Source organism: Danio aesculapii, chromosome 16, assembly GCF_903798145.1.
Source record: "Danio aesculapii chromosome 16, fDanAes4.1, whole genome shotgun sequence".
NCBI classification, from domain to species: Eukaryota; Metazoa; Chordata; class Actinopteri; order Cypriniformes; family Danionidae; genus Danio; species Danio aesculapii.
This window is the reverse complement of record NC_079450.1, coordinates 23,950,336-23,972,105: the sequence shown is the minus strand read 5'-3', so window position 1 is coordinate 23,972,105 and position 21,770 is coordinate 23,950,336.

Sequence of the window (21,770 nt, the reverse complement as noted above, 5' to 3'; positions counted from 1 at the left end):
GGTCACGAATGCTGTCTTCCATTGGTCCCCCTCACGTATTCTTATCAGATTATACGCGCTGCGGAGGTCCAATTTAGTGAAGACTTTAGCTTCTCGGAGCTGTTCCAAAGCGGCTGGTACCAGAGGAAGGGGATATCGGTATTTTACTGTACCGTTATTTAGGACCCTGTAGTCGATGCATGGACGCAGCCCTCCGTCCTTCTTGGCCACAAAGAAGAAGCTTGAGGCGGCTGGTGATTTTGAGTGACGTATGTACCCCTGACTCAGAGCCTCCCTTATGTAATCTTCCATTGCCTGATTCTCTGGAAGCGAGAGCGGGTAGATCCTACCTCTTGGCAACTGGGCATCTGGAACTAGGTCGATCGCGCAGTCCCATGGCCGATGCGGCGGTAGCTGGGAAGCTCTCTTGGGGCAGAAGACATCATGAAAGGAGCTGTACTCCTTAGGAATGTGGATAGACTGCTTCTCAGGAGGGCTCTCGACCGATGTTGCAAACAAAGAAATGGGGTTCCGACCTTGAAGAGGGAGATTTGGAAAACAGGCAGGTGTACATCCAGATCCCCATTTCTTTATCTCTCCTGTGCCCCAAGAGATGATGGGATCGTGCTTCACCAGCCACGGGCGCCCTAGAATGATGTCCATATTTGCACCCTCCAGAACCAGAAATTGAATCCTCTCTTGATGTAACAACCCCACTTGAAGAAGGATGTCTTCGCATTGTCGATGGATACGGGTCGAAGATCGAGTGCACTGGGTTATCGGTTGTATCTGGTATATATGCGAGGACGCCTCAGTACGGAGGTGGAGTTGACGACAGAGGGATTGGGAGATGAAGTTCCCTGCTGACCCGGAGTCGATGAGGGCTGTGACAAGGAGAGAAATAGAGGCAGTAGTTATTTGTACGGTGGTAGTAAGTGGTTTACATTGTTCAATATTCGTACTGAATACACTCACTGAAGTCCGAATGGGACGAAGGGGACACTCCATACGGGTGTGTCCACTGACACCGCAGTATAGACACAGACCCCGGGTCAGCCTCCTCTGTCGTTCCGCTGATGTCAGTCTTCCAGACTCTATTATCATGGGTTCTGGTTCTGGAGAGGCTGTTGACTCAGGCGATTGGAGGAGTGCAGACGAGGGGGTGATGGTGTCCTGTTGATAGGAACGGAGACGATCGGAACATCGGAGAGAATGTTGGATGAATCTCTCCAGACCCATTGTATCATCTAATGTGGCCAGTTGGATTCGGAGAGTGGGTTCCAAGCCGAGCCGGTACGTGGTCAACAACGATCTCTCATTCCATCCACTTGCAGCTGCTAGAGTGCGAAACCGGAGAGCATATTCCTGTGTAGATAGAGTACCTTGCTTTAGATGATACAGCTGCTCTCCAGCGGCTACTTCCCCATCAGAACGTCCAAACACCTCTTTGAAATACTCCGTGAAGGTAGTGATGGAATTCATGACCGGCCCGGCTTGGTTCCAGATCGTCTCAGCCCATTTAAGTGCAGGTCCAGAGAGTAGAGATACGATGTAGGCGATCTTCGACTTATCTGTGGGATATAGAGAAGGTTGCATTTCGAATATGAGGGAACATTGTAACAGAAAACCATTGCACTCCCCCGCTCCGCCTGAGTAGGGCGCTGGTCGGGCCATGGGACTGGAAGGAAGGGCCGAAGAAGAAACTGTGGAGGCGGAAGTGCTCGGTGCTGGTGGTGCGTTGGAAAGTGGAGCTGGTGGCTGTAGAATCCGCTTCAACTGGTCCACCAGCTCTTGAAGGTGATCGGGGGTGCTCATGTTGTCGTCGTTATGGGTCCGGGCTTCTGTTATGAAGCGGACAGGAGACAGAGGTAAGGAAACGTTAGGGTGTTTATTAAATGACAACAAGGAGCACATGAAGGATAGCCAGGAGGATCAGGAATGATGTTGGGGTCTTTTCCTCCGTGGCTGGGTAACAGGAATACACGAGGATGGACAGCACACACCAGATACAGCTGACAGAGGATGACACAGACTTGGAAGGACTGGAAGACAGGACGATTCGGGAGGACCAGGAAGACTAGGAGGAATACAAAGAGAACAGGTAAGTAAATCGTTTGTTTTAGCTGAGGATGACTACGCTGAGTGGTCGCTCAGTTGTCCGCTTTCGTCGAGACGAGCCCGGACAATGAGCGACTGGAGTGCTGTGCTTTTATCTGGTGCTCGTGAATGTGATGCAGCTGTGTGCTCATTAGAAGTCAGGTGATGGTGATCTTCGTGAGTGGGGGTCGTGAGAGCCTGACCAATCCATGACACTAGTAGTGTTTTGAAATGAATATAATTGTCTATAATCACACACACAAAATGTATAATTGTTGCATACCTAGCCTACATTTAGTCATATCACTTAACATCTCTTTAAATAAATAAAAAATTTAAAGGGGGGCTAATGATTCTCACTTCAACTATAGATAGATAGATAGATAGATAGATAGATAGATAGATAGATAGATAGATAGATAGATAGATAGATAGATAGATAGATAGATAGATAGATAGATAGATAGATAGATAGATAGATAGATAGATAGATAGATAGATATGTTATATTTGATACATTGCACATTCTGATTCTCACATTCTGAGAGTTTTCTAAATACGGTCACTTGTCAGAGAGTCAATGAAAAACAAAAAAGTAAACACAAGGCCCAAGGCCCCGAAAAGCAAAGAATGTACAGCGGTGGAAAGAACAGCATGTACAAACAAGCTTAATTTCATTTAATCTCTTTTGATAGAATAGGTGAAACCACAGCAATTATGGTGTCAGAAGTGTGCAGAAATTGGAGAAAAGAAAAGATCAAAGCAGCCTGTCCTTTCTTGAAAAGACAAAATGAATATCAAGGAGAATGCGAGAGCAGTGGGGTGGGATATTTAGAGAAAGAAAGAAAAAAAGGAAAAGAAAAATGAAGTGAAATGCCATTGACTCTTTTGAAAAATGATGCTCGATTTATGAAGGACTATTAAAATGTTTATATTTACAGCATTTTGTTCTGTATCAAAATAATTAATTGCCACCGTTTGCAAATTAAACGTACATTACAACGTAATTAAGAAAGCAAATGAGTCCAAGCTTCCCTAAAGCAACCGGAGAGAGAGAGAGTTGGAGAGCGAGAGAGATAGATAATGCACATTTTAAATGCGTTTGAGCTAAATAGTTGCAATACATTATCTTATTAGATGCGTGCTATTGTTTTGAGGCATTGGTTCACTGTGTTGTTATGGATCATCTTAAGGCCTGGGCTGAATTAATGATAGTGTTTTGTATTTCACACCACTTCCTTATCCCAGCACCGCGTCAGATATTTCATGTGAAGTATTTCAGATGCTGACCCTGATCTTCTCTTGATCTATAGGTGCTTCCACTTATAATACAAACAAGTCAATACGCAGCACTTCAAACAGACGTTGGGTTTTCTTGGCACGCTCACTCTCAGACGCTGCAGCCGGATGGGGGACGACGTCTATATCACAGCCAAACTGCAGCCCATAAAGTATCATTTTTTGCTATAACCTTCCCTCTTTAGAGAGAAAACAGATATAAAAGTATATAGCGTGTGCTTTACTGTCACCCCTTCACCTTGCCTGGCAGCTGCACGCGCTGCTGATGGATGCCTCACGTCGGCTGCCTTTTAATTGCTCGTAAATTTCTGATCCAGTAAAACGCTGCATTCTTGGAGCACAGCAGCTCTAAGGAGAAGCAAAACAGCAAAGGGAGAAGCTGATGCTATTGAGCAGTGAAGGACAGTCAGCTGAATCGCTTTGCCTATTCCTTCAACATTATAGGCAGGTGTGTAAATGTCTCATGTTAGAAGGCAAGTAGTCATTATACATTAATTATATGCCATTAGCAGCTGCCTCTGTTTCATCTCATTTATCAGATATAAAATTATGGTGCAAAAAGGATTATCTAATAAATAAAAAGAATACCCAGAAAGGGTATTGTTTGTTTGTTTCATTTTATACCAGTTTTGAGATATTTTATCTTGATCTAACACAAATCAAATCTCAATCGATGTATAAAATCATGATTAAAATGATAACATCAGTAGTGGCCAACAGTGATGTCCAGCCAAGAAAAACTGTAGTCTTTCATCTAAACATAATTATATAATTATGATAACTTTGCTAAGGTGAATTTTTAACGGGGTGACTCAGTGGCGCAGTAGGTATGCTGTCGCCTCACAGCAAGAAGGTCACTGGTTCGAGCCTCGGCTGGGTCATTTGGCGTTTCTGTGTGGAGTTTGCACGTTCTCCCTTTGTTCGCGTGGGTTTCCTCCGGGTGCTCCGGTTTCCCCCACAGTCCAAAGACATGCGCTATAGGTGAATTGGGTAAGCTAAATTGTCCATAGTGTATGAGTGTGTGTGTATGTTTCCCTGTTGGGTTGCGGCTGGAAGGGCATCCGCTGCGTAAAAACGTGCTGATAAGTTTGCGGTTCATTCCACTGTCGCGACCCCGGATTAATAAAAGGACTAAGGCGAAAATAAATGAATGAATTTGGTGGATTTCATCAGAACACTAGCCGACAAATATTCTATTTTTTAGTGCCTGACAATTAGTTTCATGGTAGGACATTGGCACTTTAATTGTACTGTAGTTGTGATTAATATACATTAATATGGAAGATAGTCTGAAACTTGTATCTTGGTAAGCTGCAAGCTGCTCATGAGGAAAAGTAGCTTAGCTTTTTGGTCTCTGATCAGTGAGGACATGTTTACACTCTCATACCTTCACAAATCTCCGCTGGAGCTCGCCAGAAGAAGCGAGAATAAAAATAGCTTATTTAAATTAACTGAAATAAAACTTTTCTTGAGTTTTTTTTGGTACTTAATTGTTTTATGTTAAATCTACTTAATCATTAATATTTAACTGAATCAATTTGTGTTGGGACAAGCTGAATGTATTTAGTAGCTAGCTACGCTACAATTTACTTTCAAAAACTAGCTAGTTACATTGAAGGTACTTATTTCGCCAAGGCTTATATTACAAAACAATAATTAACATTAATTTTGAGTAAAATATTTGGTAATTAAAGCTTAATGCTTTATTAAATTCATTCACTTATTTAAGTTAAATTAACAGACTGTCTAGCGTCAAAGTACAAAACTGCAACAAGTGTAGCATTGCAAGAACAAAATAATTACTCTGATTAAGCATATGTAAGCATTTTCTCAAAAACAAAAAATTTGACCCATGGCTTCATTTTAATAAGAAATTGTATTGAAGCCATTATTCAGTTGTCTTTCTTCAGATTAATTGCCAGCTCTTAGAATACTTTATAGATAAAATTTAAACTGTTGCTACTTAAAAAAAATATATTTACAAAATATTTTTTCTGTAATACACAATTGTAGTATGTGATATTGTAATCATTGCAGATTCATTAAATGTAATGTAGCTGTTATCAAGCTGCTCCGCTACTTAAAAAGTAGCTAACTGCTGGAAAAGCTATCGTATCGTAAGAAGCTACACTCAAAAAATGATTACTGCTGCTTGTTCAAACTACCTGTTTAAAATGAGCTGAAACAACACAATTCTTGTCATTTCTTTGGCCAATTTATTTGTTTTATGTTCAGTCCAACTAAATTTGTAAAGCATTAAGTTAACTTAAGCATTTTGTGTTGAACAACATGAAGGAATTGTGTTGGTCCAACTACCTGGTTAGGGGATTTGTAGTTTCCAGCATTGCGTGGGATTGAATTAAGAGAGGGAAATGTTGAAAATTAAAGTAATCCTAGGTGTTTAAAAATAATAGAAAGACTTGTTAGAGTTTAATCTTCACTTTAATTTGAAGATTTAGAAGAGTTTCATGTAATGCTTTGAGTTTTGAGATTACCACCTTGCAAAAGCGCCCATGCTTTGGGTGTTGGCAGCTTAATAGCAAAAATGCAGTTTGTTGTTTTGCTCAGTGAGCAATAACTGTCCTAAAAGTTGTGAGATCAGTCTCAATCAACTGTATATGTAACTCATGAAATATGCTTCAAAAAAGGCTCTTTTATAAATATTTATATATATTTTATTTGAATAAAACTAAGAGACTTTGAAATGTACAACACATAATAGACATACAAAATATTATCAGACTTTGAGTTTAAGTTAAATAAAAATACAAATGTATTTAAACTTATTTGATAAAATCATGTTGGACCAACTCAATTGCATTTAATTGTATAAATAAATTTTTTTATTAGGTGTTAAACAAATATGGATGGAAATCCCGCACTCAATTGAATCGAGTTTATCCAATGAGTTATTTTTTGAGTGTACTGGTCAAAGCTACTTGAAAAATGAGCTACTTGTATCTAGCTACTTCCTAACACTTCTAAAGTGGTCCCATTGTAGAGCCTTAATTTGTTGCAAGTAATGGTGGATGGTACCATTAATTTGTGGAACTTTTAAAAATGTTTACCTGTCTGGATCTAAAGACTGTAGTTGTCAGTATACATGTACTTGTGTTGAATGTTGTTGTTGTGTCCCAAATGACACACTTATACTGTATAATATGCATGTATCCACTACATACTTGCATTCAGTGTGTGAACTTTATAAATGTATAGTGTGTGAACTTTATAAATCATCATTCATCTGAAAGCCCTGCACACTTGGCTATGTAATTAATGCAATAATTGTCCATCCAGTTAATTAAAGTGCATTATTCACACTTAAAAACAACATAGAATCGTGCAAATTGAGAGACACCTTATCTTTCCTCTCTATCTTCCATTCCACAGCTGACCAAATCCACTTTTACAAAGACTCTGGCATGAACTAACATGTGCTTAAGTTGGGGGTTTCATCATCGTTAGATCATCTCTAAAGGTTATGACTAATGAGTTTTATGTTGTTGTTTTTTACAGCAAAATATAAAAATATCTTAAGCTTGTGATAATGCACCAGGATAATGGTCCAATAAAAAGCTAAAAGTAAACCTTTATTTAGCACATCGCTGCTTGTAAGACCACTCAGTAGTTCACAAGGGTGTCCAATTTGTGTTTTCAGCTGGCTGTGGTATATTTATTTTACACATTTGCCATGTTATTCAGAGTAGGGAGAATCGACAATGAAAGAAGCAGGAGGAAAAAATGGCACAAACCAACTTTGAACCCACTCACAAGACAGAAACAATGTGTTAAAACACACACGCTAACCACAATCCCACATCTCCCGCACATCCAGCACTTTAAGCACAGTCAACTAGTAATGTAAAGTAAATGAACTGCGCTGGTCCTCCTCTGAGCTCCTTTCATCATTGCGGAGCGTCTCTTGTTCTCTGTCCCCCGCAGCGAGTGTGTTTCTTCTCATCAGGCAGGGCTCCAGCGGAGATTCGTGAGGGTGTGAGAGTGTAAACACGTCCTCACTGATCAGAGACCAGCTCATCCGGCTCTTGAACACTTCTAGACCAACTCTTACATGCTGATGACTGACTGCGAGTCAGAAAGGACCCAAAACAACACACACACAGACACACACAGACTCGCTGACCAGCGGCCTGACAGAGAGTGAATGAGATGGGTTAGTGTAATCAACCCCAGTAATGTCACCCCCAATTACTCATTCTCTTAAAAGGCTATTAAAACATAATTGCTGAACGATTTACATCCCTGTTAATGCAGCCACGGATAATTTATTATTTTCCATAAGCCTTTCTTTTTTATGCAGACAAAAATAGAGAGAGAGCGAGAGAGAGAGCGTGCGACTGAGAATAATATCCTCGTCAGGGGGAAAGCGATGTTGGTTGCAAGTAAAGTCATTTAAAACCCACCCAGATGCCTTGAGGTTAGGTAATAATAAACAAAACACTAATATATGCTGGCGGACCAGATCATATTCAGACTGTTGGGAGCTGTTTGTGTTGTTGTAGGAGATTTAGTTAGTCCACTATAGACCAGGGGCCTTGTTTATGAAACATACCAGAATGTACAATTAGATTTGATTCTATATTTTGTGGATTACAGCTTATGTCAAAAGTGAGGTGCACAAATGTATAGTTACAATAGCCCGGTAAATAAAACAACCCATTTATTCAAATGAAAACGTACATAGACATTCACAATATAAACTTTTTAATACACATATGTGCAACAGTTTTGTAATACTATCACTGAAAATAATTTAGTTACATATTGATACAAATTTCAATACATATATATATATATATATATATATATATATATATATATATATATATATATATATATATATATATATATATATATATATATATATATATATATAAATATATACACACACACACACTTTATTAGGTACACCTTACTAGTACCGGGTTGGACCCCCTTTTGCCTTCAGCACTGCCTTAATCCTTCGTGGCATAGATTCAACAAGGTACTGGAAACATTCCTCAGAGATTTGGTCCATATTGACATGATAGCATCACGCAGTTGCTGCAGATTTGTCAGCTGCACATCCATGATGCAAATCTTCCATTCCACCACATCCCAAAGGTGCTCTATTGGGTTGAGCTCTGGTGACTGTGGAGGCCATTTGAGTACAGTGAACTCATTGTCATGCTCAAGAAACCAGTCTGAGATGATTCGCTCTTTATGGCACAGCGTGTTATCCTGCTGGAAGTAGCCAATAGAAGATTGGTACATTGTGGTCATAAAGGGATGGACATGGTCAGCAGCGATACTCGGGTAGGCTGTGACATTGACACGATGCTCAAATGGTACGAATGTGCTCAAAGTATGCCAAGAAAGTATCCCCCACACCATTACACCACCACCACCAGCCTGAACTGTTGATACAAGGCAGGATGGATCCTTGCTTTCATGTTGTTGATGCCAAATTCTGACCCTACCATCTGAATATTGCAGCAGCGATCAAGGCTCATCAGACCACGCAATGTACTTCCAATCTTTTATTGTCCAACTTTGGTGAGCCTGTGTGAATTGTAGCTTCAGTTTCCTGTTCTTAGCTGACAAGAGTGGCACCCGGTGTGGTCTTCTGCTGCTGCAACCCATCCGCCTGTACGACGTGTTCAGAGATGCTCTTCTGCATACCTCGGTTGTAACAAGTGGTTATTTGAGTTACTGTTGCCTTTCTATCAGCTCAAACCAGTCTGGCCATTCTCCTCTGGCATCAACAAGGCATTTGTGCCCACAGAACTGCCTTACACTGGATATTTTATCTTTTTCTGGCCATTCTCTGTAAACCCTAGAGATGGTTGTGCGTAAAAATCCCAGTAGATCAGCAGTTTCTGAAATACTCAGACCAGCCCGTCTGGCACCAACAACCATGACACGTTAACAGTCATTTAAATCACCTTTCTTACCCACTCTCATGAACTGCAGCAGATCATCTTGACCATGTTTACATGCCTAAATGCATTGAGTTGCTGCCATGTGATTGGCTGATGAGAAATTTGCGTTAATGAGCAGTTGGACAGGTGTACCTAATAAAGTGGTCGGTGAGTGTGTATATCTTTATATAGTGTGTATACAAGTTGTGTTGATTAAAAAAAAACGTAAACCTGGCACATTAAAATCATATTGATTTAATATAGTATTTAACCAAGATATTTTTTTGTTTTACTAAAAATAGACATAGTTAAAATACTAATTTAAATATTTGAAAACAAAAATGAATTTAAAATGAAATTAAAAGTTTACCTAAAAATGAGAGACAGAAATTATTTAAACCATTAATAAAAATGACAATTCTTAGTCAATAATACACAAATGTTTTTATATTTATGTGTACAGTACATAGAATTTGAACATTTTGTATTTTCACATACACACATCTTTATAAATGAGCCCTTCATTATGGACCAGGTTTAACTTAGCTTCAGATCTGTTCTTTTAACTTGCTTCTTGCCTCTCCTGCCTACAGGAATCAGGACCTTGTTTTTCCCCCAGTGTCCTCCTCTAATTGGTGCTAATAAAGATCAATTAGAGTAATTAAGTGCTTTGGTTGAATTAATCTTGGCTGGTGAATATATTAGCTTGGACTCGTTACATTCCTTTCTGCAGAAGTTGGAGGAGATGATCCTGGGCTCGTCCCACCTGTGTAACAATAATGCGCTGATCTTGATCTTGACATTTCATGCCAGATTGCAACAGCAAGTTCTTTGCAGGCAAGTTGTCTGATCCCAATACCAATTTCTTTTTTTAAGCTAGAAAAAGGAACATTTTAAAGTATGAGTATATGAACAAGCTATATATATATATTCTCTATTAAGGTGCCTGCAGTGTTTTATATGTAAAATGAAAGAAAACAACTGCACTGTAATCACAATCTACACCAATACTACACGAGCTTGAGAAGGTTGAGATTTTAATTAAATAGTTTTTTTTGTGTGTGTGAAATTATGCTAAACAAAAACGTAAGACAGGGCTGAATAAAAATACAATTTCACTCTCTTCCAGCAGGTGGCGCCTATAGAACAGCAGGAATACTGCCATTTCCATAGTGCTGTAAACAAAGCAGCTGTACTGGTACTGAATATGCATTATACAGAGATGATCTAAAAATGTTAATACTTTGTGAATTTATTTGAAAAAAGTGAAGGTATCCATTCGTTGATAATTTTTACAAAACTTCCGACAATAATATTCAGGATTTTCTTTGACTATGTTATGCAAAAGGAATGAAAAGCTGCTCTGTGCCGATTCTATTTTCTGCTGATCAGTTTTATAGACAGCTGTTTTCATAGATAATGCTGACAAACATCCTTTTCATTTATTTATGTTTATTTTACTTTTTAAAAATGGTTGCAAGATAATGTGAGTAGTCCTATCATATTCTAAAGTAATCTTTTTGAAAACATTATGGAATTGTAGTCAAGTAATAAATTTATGTTTTATGTGAATTATGTAATCAAACAGTGATTGAGGTGTCTCACACTTTATCTATAGAATATTAAAAGGCAACTTAATAGTGTTAACAAATTACAAATGACCATGAAAAACTCAGAAAATTAAAAATGAGCCTTTCCACAGCAATGTTATCAACAAATGTTGAATATTTCTGTACTGTATAAGGAATACAAAGAAAATAGCAAGAAAATTATGAGAAAATAATCTAGAAGAACAAAACTAACAATTTAGTCGGTTGACAGCGGAGTGAGGATCCACATGCAGTTTTATTAGGAATCGTTGTCAGGCAGGCAATGGTCAACAGATACAAACGGTAGCATAAGGGTAATCCAGAATCATAGTCAAGTCAAAAACAAATAGTCGATACAGGCGGCAAATAACGAAAACAAGACTGGGGTCAAGAAACTCAGAGAACGCTTCATAATGCTACAGGTCAAAAACAACAACAACAAGACTCAGCAAAGTGTGTGGAAACGTGAGCAGTGTATATAGTCAGTGGAATCAGTTTTTGATCAGCTCCCAGCTGTGTGTGTGTGTAATTATCATGTGTGTGTAAATAGCATGACGGGATTTGTAGCTCTGTCATAAGGTGACAGAACTGTAGTCCCGGTGATGCCACATGTTTGCAAGCGATTTGCAAGACTGGATTGCTGGTGATTGTGACACATATATGCTTCTAATACTATCGTCATGTTATAATATCAACTAATGATAATTTTATCACGGATAAAAATGAAGCACAAAGCCAAAAAGTACTTCTCAGTTAGTTTTCACATTGTATATATGGTTTAGTTCTAGCTCTTGTGAATGGAAGTTTCCTAAACTGGAAATGCAGCCAATAATATGAAAAACTATGTTCTATAATGTTCTGTTTACAGATTTTGTGGTATAAAATGATTGTAGTGTAGTTATTCTGAAACAGATACTAGGAAATCCACAAAATAAATAACTAAATGTTAACAACAAAAAAAGTAAGTTAAACGAAAGTAAAAGTTGAGAGCAAATTCAATCCAATTGATCATCTTTAGTAACATTTCTCAGGACGTCCATTACAGCTCCAGCTTGATCATCTTGACCATAGCTGGAGAAACTTATTTATACCTGCATATCTCACCATATGCTCATGTTCACTCACACTTTCTCTCTGTCTCTCGCTCTCCAGTGCCTGTGTTAGTGGAAAGCAATTGTGTAGAATGTGTAAGAATTAAGTGCCCCATCATTCAGACTAGACATGCAATTAGATGAGCTGCGGCAGTTTCCAACAGACAAGCACACAGTCCTGTCACTATAACTCAACCCAACCCCCTTCTTTTGCTTTTTTCCTCACAAAACACATGCATACACACAAACACCCGCATATTTAGTGAACTTGACTATAACTATATTGAAAACGAATAGTCTTGCTTGCTATGGGTATCCTTGATTGGTGGTGTATGATGAGTCAAAGGTCCAGAGGCAAGGGTGGGACTTATTGAGTAGCCCCTCCTCTTTTTTAAAAATAGCCAATAGAGTTTTGTTCATATTGCAGCTCTGCCAGTAAGAATCGTTGAGCTATTCTGACACTTGACAGCTACAGTCTATAGTATCAGTGCGCTGTCTGTCTGACAGTTTCTTTAAAATACAGCATTCACTGTAAATTCAGATGGGTGTCATACAGTCAGTTTTTGTGGTCTGTGCTGACTTGTGCTCATGTTTCTCTGGTCTAGTTTATTTGACGTTAACATGGAATCAGATTTCATTCACCATTATGGAAATCATGTTTACACTGTTTAAATTATTTATCACCTATGTACAGAACCCCTAGTTTTTCGTGATTTTGCGATGGTTTAACTAAATACAAAATCAACAAAAAACTTGGAATTTTTTGCGATTCTGCAAAATTCTCCATTTAAACGCAAAATAATCGAAATTTTTTAATAATCTCATAAAACATCCAATTCCAAACCATATATTCAAATTATATTTATTCCACTGCGCACGTGATGTATTTGAGTGTCTCTTGAAAAATGACATCTCACCTGCACCCACACAATCATTACATTACATGGAAGTGTTTAACTCTTTCCCTGCTGTTGACGAGGGAAAATTGACAGCAATTTGTGTTTTATGTGTATTACGGTAGGGGAAGCCCTAACGCATGTATGGGGTACATGATGTCAGATGCTCCAGAGAGTGAAATCTGAGAGAGAGAAAGTAAGATTGTGGATAAAAATAAGAGTAATACAACCTTCCTTTGGCTAAATCCCTACTGTTATTAATCTTGTCCTGACAAGAAACCAAAATAAAGGAGCTTTATTTTTATGATCTATTCATCCATCCATCTATCCATCCATCTTATTCTTTGAAGAAACACCGGTGACAGTCTTAGACAATCTTCTTTTTATTTTAGGACATGATCATGTCATTACATTCTTATTTATTTATTTTTTTAATTGAAATTTTTTAACTCTGATTCAATAATATTAGTAATAGGTCTCTGATGCTGCACAAAGCTGCATTTATTTATGACAAAGTCAAATATTTCAAAGCAATTTTAAGTATTATTATTATAAATGCAGTAAAAAATAAAGTCTTAAATTATTATTATTATTATTATTATTATTTTTAGTGGGTTCTTTAACTCATAGCTAGAAAACTACTTTTAGCTTACGTTTTACCTTTACCAACATTTTTACTGTAATAATCTTTAGCTATATATAAAATGTCATTAATCTATAGTTATGCCAGTGCTAAACTTTTAGTTTTAGCTTACTTTGCTATTGCATGTTTGCTTTCCATATAAGCTAGCTTATTTTTAGCATGTAGCTGCTAACTGAACCACTGAGTGAGTATTGATAGCTGGATATGTACTCCGCACAATTTCTGCTAATTCTGATCAATGTCGTCGACTCGCCAAGTACAAAATGGTGAATTGCTGGCGTAGAGGGATAATTGCCTTTCATGCACCGAATTTGGCATGCACTTCTCCCCCCAGACCCAGCTGAAACACTGCCTCTACCCCCAAAACTGTCGTCCTTAATGAAATGGTAATTACTAACACAGCAGAACAGCTGAGAGGCTCCGGCAAGCCAACAAGGACAAATACAGGAGCGAGAATTAAGCGAGGTAGAGGAAAAGCATGAGCAAACAGAGAGAGCAATGAACTGGATTTCGCTAAGCTCTCTGCTACGAAGCAGTAGGAGTTTGATAGCTTTGTCGTTTCAATCATTTGTCCACAAATTAGTGGCATTTCTGAAGATTGGCCGCGTTTTTTCCCGCATGGTAATTGATTGCTCTCTAAGTGAACATGTCTTTAACCTTTGCGAGGTTGGGCCCAGTCAGATGCCATCAGTCCTGTCAGAGTTTTCCATGCCTGGAGTCATTTATCTTTCACGTGCTCCCTCGTCCGCTGCCCAATTTGTAGCCGGCGAGGCTCTGTAGGTGGTTTAATTATGACCGGAATGGGAAAACAAAACAGGAATTGCACCTCACACAAAGGGCTCCACTGTGAGCCGAGTGTCCACGTGGGCCTTTGCCAGAAACCCAGCACCCTGAAACTGAGACACAGAGGGCTCTGGAACTGAGCCACAATGGAGGCTGAACCACAGCCAACATGAACCTGAGCCAACATGGAGACCGAAGAAACGCCCTTGTGTGCGTGTGTGACTGTGTACTTGTGTGTATGTGTGAGATTTTATCAGCTGCATGTAAGGAGGTGAATGTGCATATTGTGCATGCTTATAGGGAATGTTAGAGAAAGTGCAGTTTTATTGAAATAACTGAATTTTTAAACGCTTTACTTTTGAGTTAGGATTTCAAATAATATTTTTTTTATTATGCAGAAGAGATTTTACAGGGTTTTTAGCCTCATGCTCCTACCGCTGTTGTTTTAATTATAGCTTGAGTTTTGAAATTGAATACTGACCTTCGAGAACTTGAGTTATGCAGGTGATGTTGAATTTTCAATAATTTTTCATGGAAAATAAATAACTATATAATATTTTAAATAACACTTAAATTAATTAAGTCTAAATAATATTCAAATATAATTATATTAAATATTATGAAAAGCATAAAAATATTGCTCATAGTATACATTTTATTTGATGAATATTTAAAATAAATGATATTTAAATAACACACATGCACTCACTGGCCACTTTATTAGGTACACCTGTCCAACTGCTCGTTAACACAAATTTCTAATCAGCCAATCACATGGCAGCATCTCAATTTTCAAGTCTCGATTTCTGCTGGATGGTAGGGTCAAAATTTGGTGTCAACAACTTGAAAACATTGATCTATACATCCATCAATCAATGGTTTAGGCTGCTGCTGGTGGTGGTGGTGTAATGGCGTGTGGAGGATATTTTCTTGGCACACTTTGGGCTCATTAGTACCAATTGAGCATTGTGTCAACGCCACAGCCTACCTGAGTATTGTATCCTCTGATGGCTACTTCCAGCAGGATAACGTGCCATGTCATAAAGCGCGAATCACTGTGAAGACTGGTTTCTTGAGTATGACAATGAGTTCACTGTACTCAAATGGCCTCCACAGTCACCAGATTTCAATCCAATAGAGCACCTTTGGGATGTGGTGGAACATGAGAGTCGCATCATGAATGTGCAGCCAACAAATCTGCAGCAACTGCGTGATGCTATCATGTCAATATGGAGCAAAATCTCTGAGGAATATTTCCAGTACCTTGTTGAATTTATGCCACAAAGGATTAAGGCAGTTCTGAAGGCAAAAGCTGGTCCAACCCGGTACTAAAAAAGGTGTACCTAATAAAGTGGCCGGTGAGTGTTTATCATTTATAGTAAATTATGTAAATTGTATAAAATCCTATATTCGTTCAATACAGATGTTTTGCAAATAAATTTGCTGAGGTAAAATGTCATTATTATCACTTTTCCTACATTTAAAAAAGCATTTTATGAATTAAAATATTTTGAATGTATATAGGCTCAAAAAATATTGTAATGACCTGGCCCACAACACTATAGCCACAGGTGGATCCTGGGAAATGGTTTAAAGTTATTTTATGTGTTATATTAGTTAAATATATGGGTTGTTTTGTTATACACTTTGTGTGTTTATGTTTGAGTTTGTTTGTGTGGTTTAAGCCCAATACTTCCTTGGTTTATAACATATTGACCATCACCATCAACGAGGTCGGTGTGTAAAAGAAGCCCCCCAGTGGTATGGTCCTGTTAGGGCTGTTCATGTTTTGAGCTCAGAATAAAAAAGGTTAACTGACAGTACTGCCTTCTACCTGCTTATTCTGCCAGATCGCTGACAACAGATACACTCAAATGTTAAGTTACGCACTGTAAATTCTAGCACCCGTCTAGCTGTTTAGATTAATTAAACAGTTTAGCTAGGTTATATTAGCTTCAGTTGCCCGCGCACAGCAGTTACAATTACAATATATTAGTGTATTTTTCATAATCTTAAAGGGATATTGTACCCAAAAATGACAATTCTGCCATCATTTTCTCATCCTTTACTTGTTCCAAAACGGTTTTCTTCTATCACAAAAGAAGATGTTTTGAAGAATGCTGGAAACCTGTAAGCATTCATTTTTTTCATAGCATTTTTTTTTCTACAATGGATGTCATATACATGTTTCCAACATTATTCAGAATATCTTATTTTGTGTTTAATAGAAAATAAAATCTTAGACTGGTTTGGAACAAGTCAAAGGGTTAATAAACGATAGCAGACTTTTTCCATTTTTTGGTGAACTATTCCTTCAAGAGCATACAAGTTGAAATGGATGTCAGGCAGGAGTAATGGAATTTTTTGCTCATGTTTAAATTGAATGACAATAAATAAATAAAAAATACTGTTGTACATGGTCTCATATCATTATATATTAATTAATTGATGTATTTATTTAAATAATATTAATGTTAAATATTAATATTATGCTTTTGTACTGGGAATGTAAGATTGAAATAAATTACAGTAAAATTTCTGTAATTTAATAATACTGTATTTGATGTAATTTGTGATAATTGAACAAAATTACAGTAACAGTACTATAATGTTAATATACTATCAGATTAATTTGCGGTATTTTTTACCGTAAACAGAAATTTCGTTAAGGGAATACTAGCGTAAAACACATCTACGGTAAGCTACTGTAAAAAGAGGCTACTGTAAAATTATAGTAGCTTGCTGGCAACCGTGCTACCAGTAAGCTACCGCAAATATACAATAAAAAGTCTAAGTGTACACTTAGCATACCTTTCCCCAATAAAACTTAAAAAGTAATTTTAGAGCATAAGGACGCATCAAACCCCAGTCCACATCCTTCCTTTGATCCATCAATCACAGCCCAACACATCCCTCCTTCATTTACAGTCACGAGCCTGTTAGATAATCAGCCCCGCCAATCACAGTGGCACCCAATGAGAGATGGCAGACGTCCTGCTCTGGCGTCTGAAGAGTGCCAGTTTCACACACTGTCTGTCTGTCAGTGAGCCGCTCTGAGCTCTGATTGGATAATGAGAGGGTGTTAGGAGATCTACTGTGTCAGAGCGGTGCTGCCAACTTCACGGTGTGTGTGTGTGTGTGTGTGTGTGTGTGTGTGTGTGTGTAAGAGAGAGAGAGACTAGTATTGGAGATGTTAATGTGGCTTGTTTGCCAGTTTGTACACTTGATATGGCTTCATGTATTTTGGCCCTTGGGTGAAAAATCTGTGAGCGACACACGACTCCTCTCGTTCCCATTATCTGGTAATTATGGTATTATTCATATTCTTCAAATGTTTACAGTGCTCAAAACAAAGAGGGATATTAGTTTTAGACTGCGTGTGTGTGTGTGTGTGTGTGTGTGTGTGTGTGTGTGCGTGTGTGTGTGTGCGTGTGTGTGTGTGTGTGTGTGTGTGTGCGTGTGTGTTTGTGTGTGTGTGTTTAAAATATGCCCATATCAATATTTCTGGCTGAATAAATAACAAGCTGTCAGTCACTACAGGTGCAGGTGTTATTTTGGGGTGGAATGCAGCAAAAGAACAGCCAATCATACTTATTTTTATCACTAAGTGTTTTTAGTTGAGTTAAAAATGAAACTAAAAAATAAATTAAAATGAGAAATTTATTTGGCAAATAGCTGTAATAAAAGTTTAGGTAAGCATTTTCCAGTTTTTTTTATCCTTTTGATATGCATAAAAAGACCTACTGGGTGTTGAATGCTTGATTCTGATTGGCTGAATTCTGAGGTGTGCAGTTATTTTCAGATGTAAGCGCACAGCTGAAGTAGTTCCAGGCAGGTCTTGACCGCATTACAGTTCAATATCACTATGATTTCAGCTATTTCACTGCTACAACAATCAAAAAGCAAATCAAAACAAAACAATGGGCTTTAGATGTGACAGGAAAGGTTTTAGGAGACAAACCTGAAAAATCTCTTGAAATATAAGATCTGAACGATGTCTTTAGGTGTGGTAATCACAGTATGAGCACAATAATTGACTTTGGGCTCTTAATTTAATCAAAAATAATAATAATATGGACTTGATCTTTCTTCTGATTACTTAAGATTTTTTAATTTTTTTGCAAACAATTTATATGGGTTGAATTTAAATAAACTTCTTAAATTTAGTAATGTTAAACTTAGTTTTTTTGTTTAAGTTCAGCCCAAATAAATAGTTTACAACCACTTACCTTAATTTTTTTAGTAAATCCAAGGAATCATCTTGCTGAAAATATAAAATAGTGACTGTTTTTAAAGTTTAAAGTATTGTACAGACTTATTTTTTAGATATATTTTGTCTCTTGCGAAATATCTCAAACTATTAAAAACGTCAGAAAAAATTACTTTGTCAATAGTCAGCAAAGCAGAGATCAAGGTCCCCTAATGCAATCCATAACTGTAAATAAACAGAATACGCCATATTTTCACAAAATACAGAAAATGTTAATTTACATATGTTTTTACTGTAAGTAGAACAATAACAATAAGTGATTAATGATAAAATTACTTTTTATAAAACTTAGTTTATAAAACTTTAATAGCATTACAGACTAATGTGTCGTTTATGAGTTAATCCTTTTAGAATGCTGTATGATAGCAATCTTCATACGCCATGTGTTCATTTGTGTGGTGTTTTTAAAACTGAGTACAATGAGGTGTTTTTACCTCACAGTTTCCACTGAGTGGTACGGTACAGTTCAGTTCAGTTTGGTGTGCTTTTACTGTATGTCTGTTTTCACTGTCAAAGGGTACCAAAAAGTGAACCGTACCGTACCACTTTTTGGGTACCCTTTGCAAAGTGTTGTAACGCTAGACACGCAGCTGAACGCTATTGGTTTACAGAGATACGTCACTCGCTCCTGCAAGCAGGAGAATGAAAACAAGGAAACCGCCTTTTTTAAAAACACAGTCGAGACATTGCACTGTTATAATATATACATATAATAACAAGCTATGGCCGACCCGTGCTCAAACAAACCTTTTCACCGTCTTGATGAACAGCCACAAAGCCAAGAAGAATAAAATCTGTTGTGTTGTTGTTTTATGAGCCCATCTAAAAGTGCGAACGGTTTCACTTTCACCAAAGAGCTCGCCGTGCATCTGTATTTGAAATAACGAACTTCTTGAGCTGATTATAACAATGTGTGCATGATTATTGAAGTGCTTCTGACATCCGATCCTTTCAGAAATGGACAAACATGAGAGTGAAGCGCGTAAAAACAAGGGAAAAGCTGGAAAAACTGAGGAGCAAATGATTGTTTCAACAACCTAAAACATAAACAAACTGCATGTTTAACTATTATCATCACTTTTTGAATTACTTTCTAACAGCGGTTAAATGTGCTGGTGAAGATTAAAGGTGCAGATGAGAGGTTTGCACTAACAGGGCTAAATGTTGCGTGTTGTTTTTGAACCCAAATAAGGACTAAATGTCTGCTGTGTGTAATTTTACTGTAAGTGATAACATATCGGAGACTGTAAAAGTTTGTATGTGTTCATATATGTTGTATTTATTTATTTAATATATTTGCATGGTATCATTTGTACCATTGGTACCCTTTTGGCAGTGGAAACGCAAGCCTGATAAAGGTGACCTGTACTGACCCATACTGTACCGTATTGTACCAGTGGAAATGGGCCATTAGTCTTGTTTTTGAACCTGCCACTATGCTGACACATAGGCATTAGTGGCTCCGCTCTCTTTTGAAAAGAGCACAATCTCATTTGAATCTAAAGTGACAACCACCAAAAATGGCACAATTTGTATAAAAGTCTAAAAGGGGCAGTTTCAAAAAGTTTTAAAGCATTACTTGTGAGGTATTTTGAGCTGACACTTCACACACATGCTATAGGGACATCAGAGAGTTATTCTACCTATTGAAAAAATGGGCATAGTAGGTCTAAAAATACAAAGTGTAACGTTATGATCATGACAAATAAAGGTAAAACACAAAGCCAAATGTACCTCAGTTTTCACATTGTATATGGATTTTGTTTCAGTTCTTTTGAATGGAAGTTCCTTAAGCAGAAGTGCACCTCTTAATTTGAAATACAAAAGTCACCTGCGGGAAAATGGTGGATACAGGTACAAAAAATACGCTTCAAATTAACATCCAATCAAACCGCAACCGCCTTGTGTGTGTGCGTGTGTGAGGTTAAGTGCCTCGCTTTAATGTATTCTCAGATTTCTTTCGCCTCTCACAAGGCCATATATTCTCAGGTGGTGATGTTGTGTATGTGTGAGCTTGTAAACTGGCCTGCGGCTGCTCTCCGGGTTGCTCTCGCGGGCAGATAAATTAATTAAAGAAATCTGCTCTTTTTTTCACACTTTCTCTCTCTCTGAGCCAATTACTTTGAGCCGGCGGATTGTGTGTGTTTTACTAGAGAGAGTCGAGCTAATTAAAGATATGGCGTGGGACAGAGAGAGCACTTCTGCCGCTCTAACCTGATCCTGTGGCACAGGATAGAGATAATGATGGAAAACAAACACAAATGCGCCTCCGCCATTAATGGTTAAATCATAAACGCTCACTTTTAAAGAGTGGTGTAGGAGGGTGCTAGACTGAGAGAGAAACTTGTTTTCGTGGATGTCAGACCGAGTCGTTTCTTTAGTGCAGTGTGGGAGTTCGTCTTGGATATGAGAGTGTTATTGTGACAGTTTATGGTAATTATGCATATGAAAGGACACCCGTTGCTTTTGGCCCAAATATTGTGTTATGGGGCATATTGAGAGGGTAAATGTGATGGGCGAACTTTGAACCTGATGAGTCTTTGGCTTTCTGACTGTGTAATTAGGCGGCGCTGAGGATAGACAGATTTAACAACACTGAGGGAAATTGTATTACTCATTGGTCGATGTTTTTACTTCAGAGGCTTAATGGAGTTCTGAGTTATGCTTCATGAAAGTACAGACGTCGTCTTTCTAGTACACTGTAAAAATGATTGTAGTAAGGTTTGCAGAAACCTACAATTTTAAACTTTTTGCTTTAATCTCATGTCTTGTAGCATCTTGTGAGCAAAATGTTGCTACGCCAAATTTATTAATACAGAACTTTAAGACAAATACATAATTGAATGAACACTGAAACATGTGGTTAATATATTATTATTATAAAGCATGGTACATTTAATGGGATAGTTTACCCAAAAAGGAAAATTCTGTCATCGCTAGGCCCACACGGAATTTATATTTATTCCGTTTTTAAATTAATTTCAGTATAATTATTGACTAATATGAAAATGTTCATACAATTTATTTACAATACAGTTTGTAAAGTCATATTTTCTGTCTTTTAGTAGATATATTATATAAGAGACTTGCTTTTTTTACCAAATAAAGTGGATCTAATTGGATTTGCAATGTAAACAATAAAAAGTTAAAAAGGTATTACTTTTTAGTTCATATATTAAGGTTTTAATTATGTTACTCCCAAAAT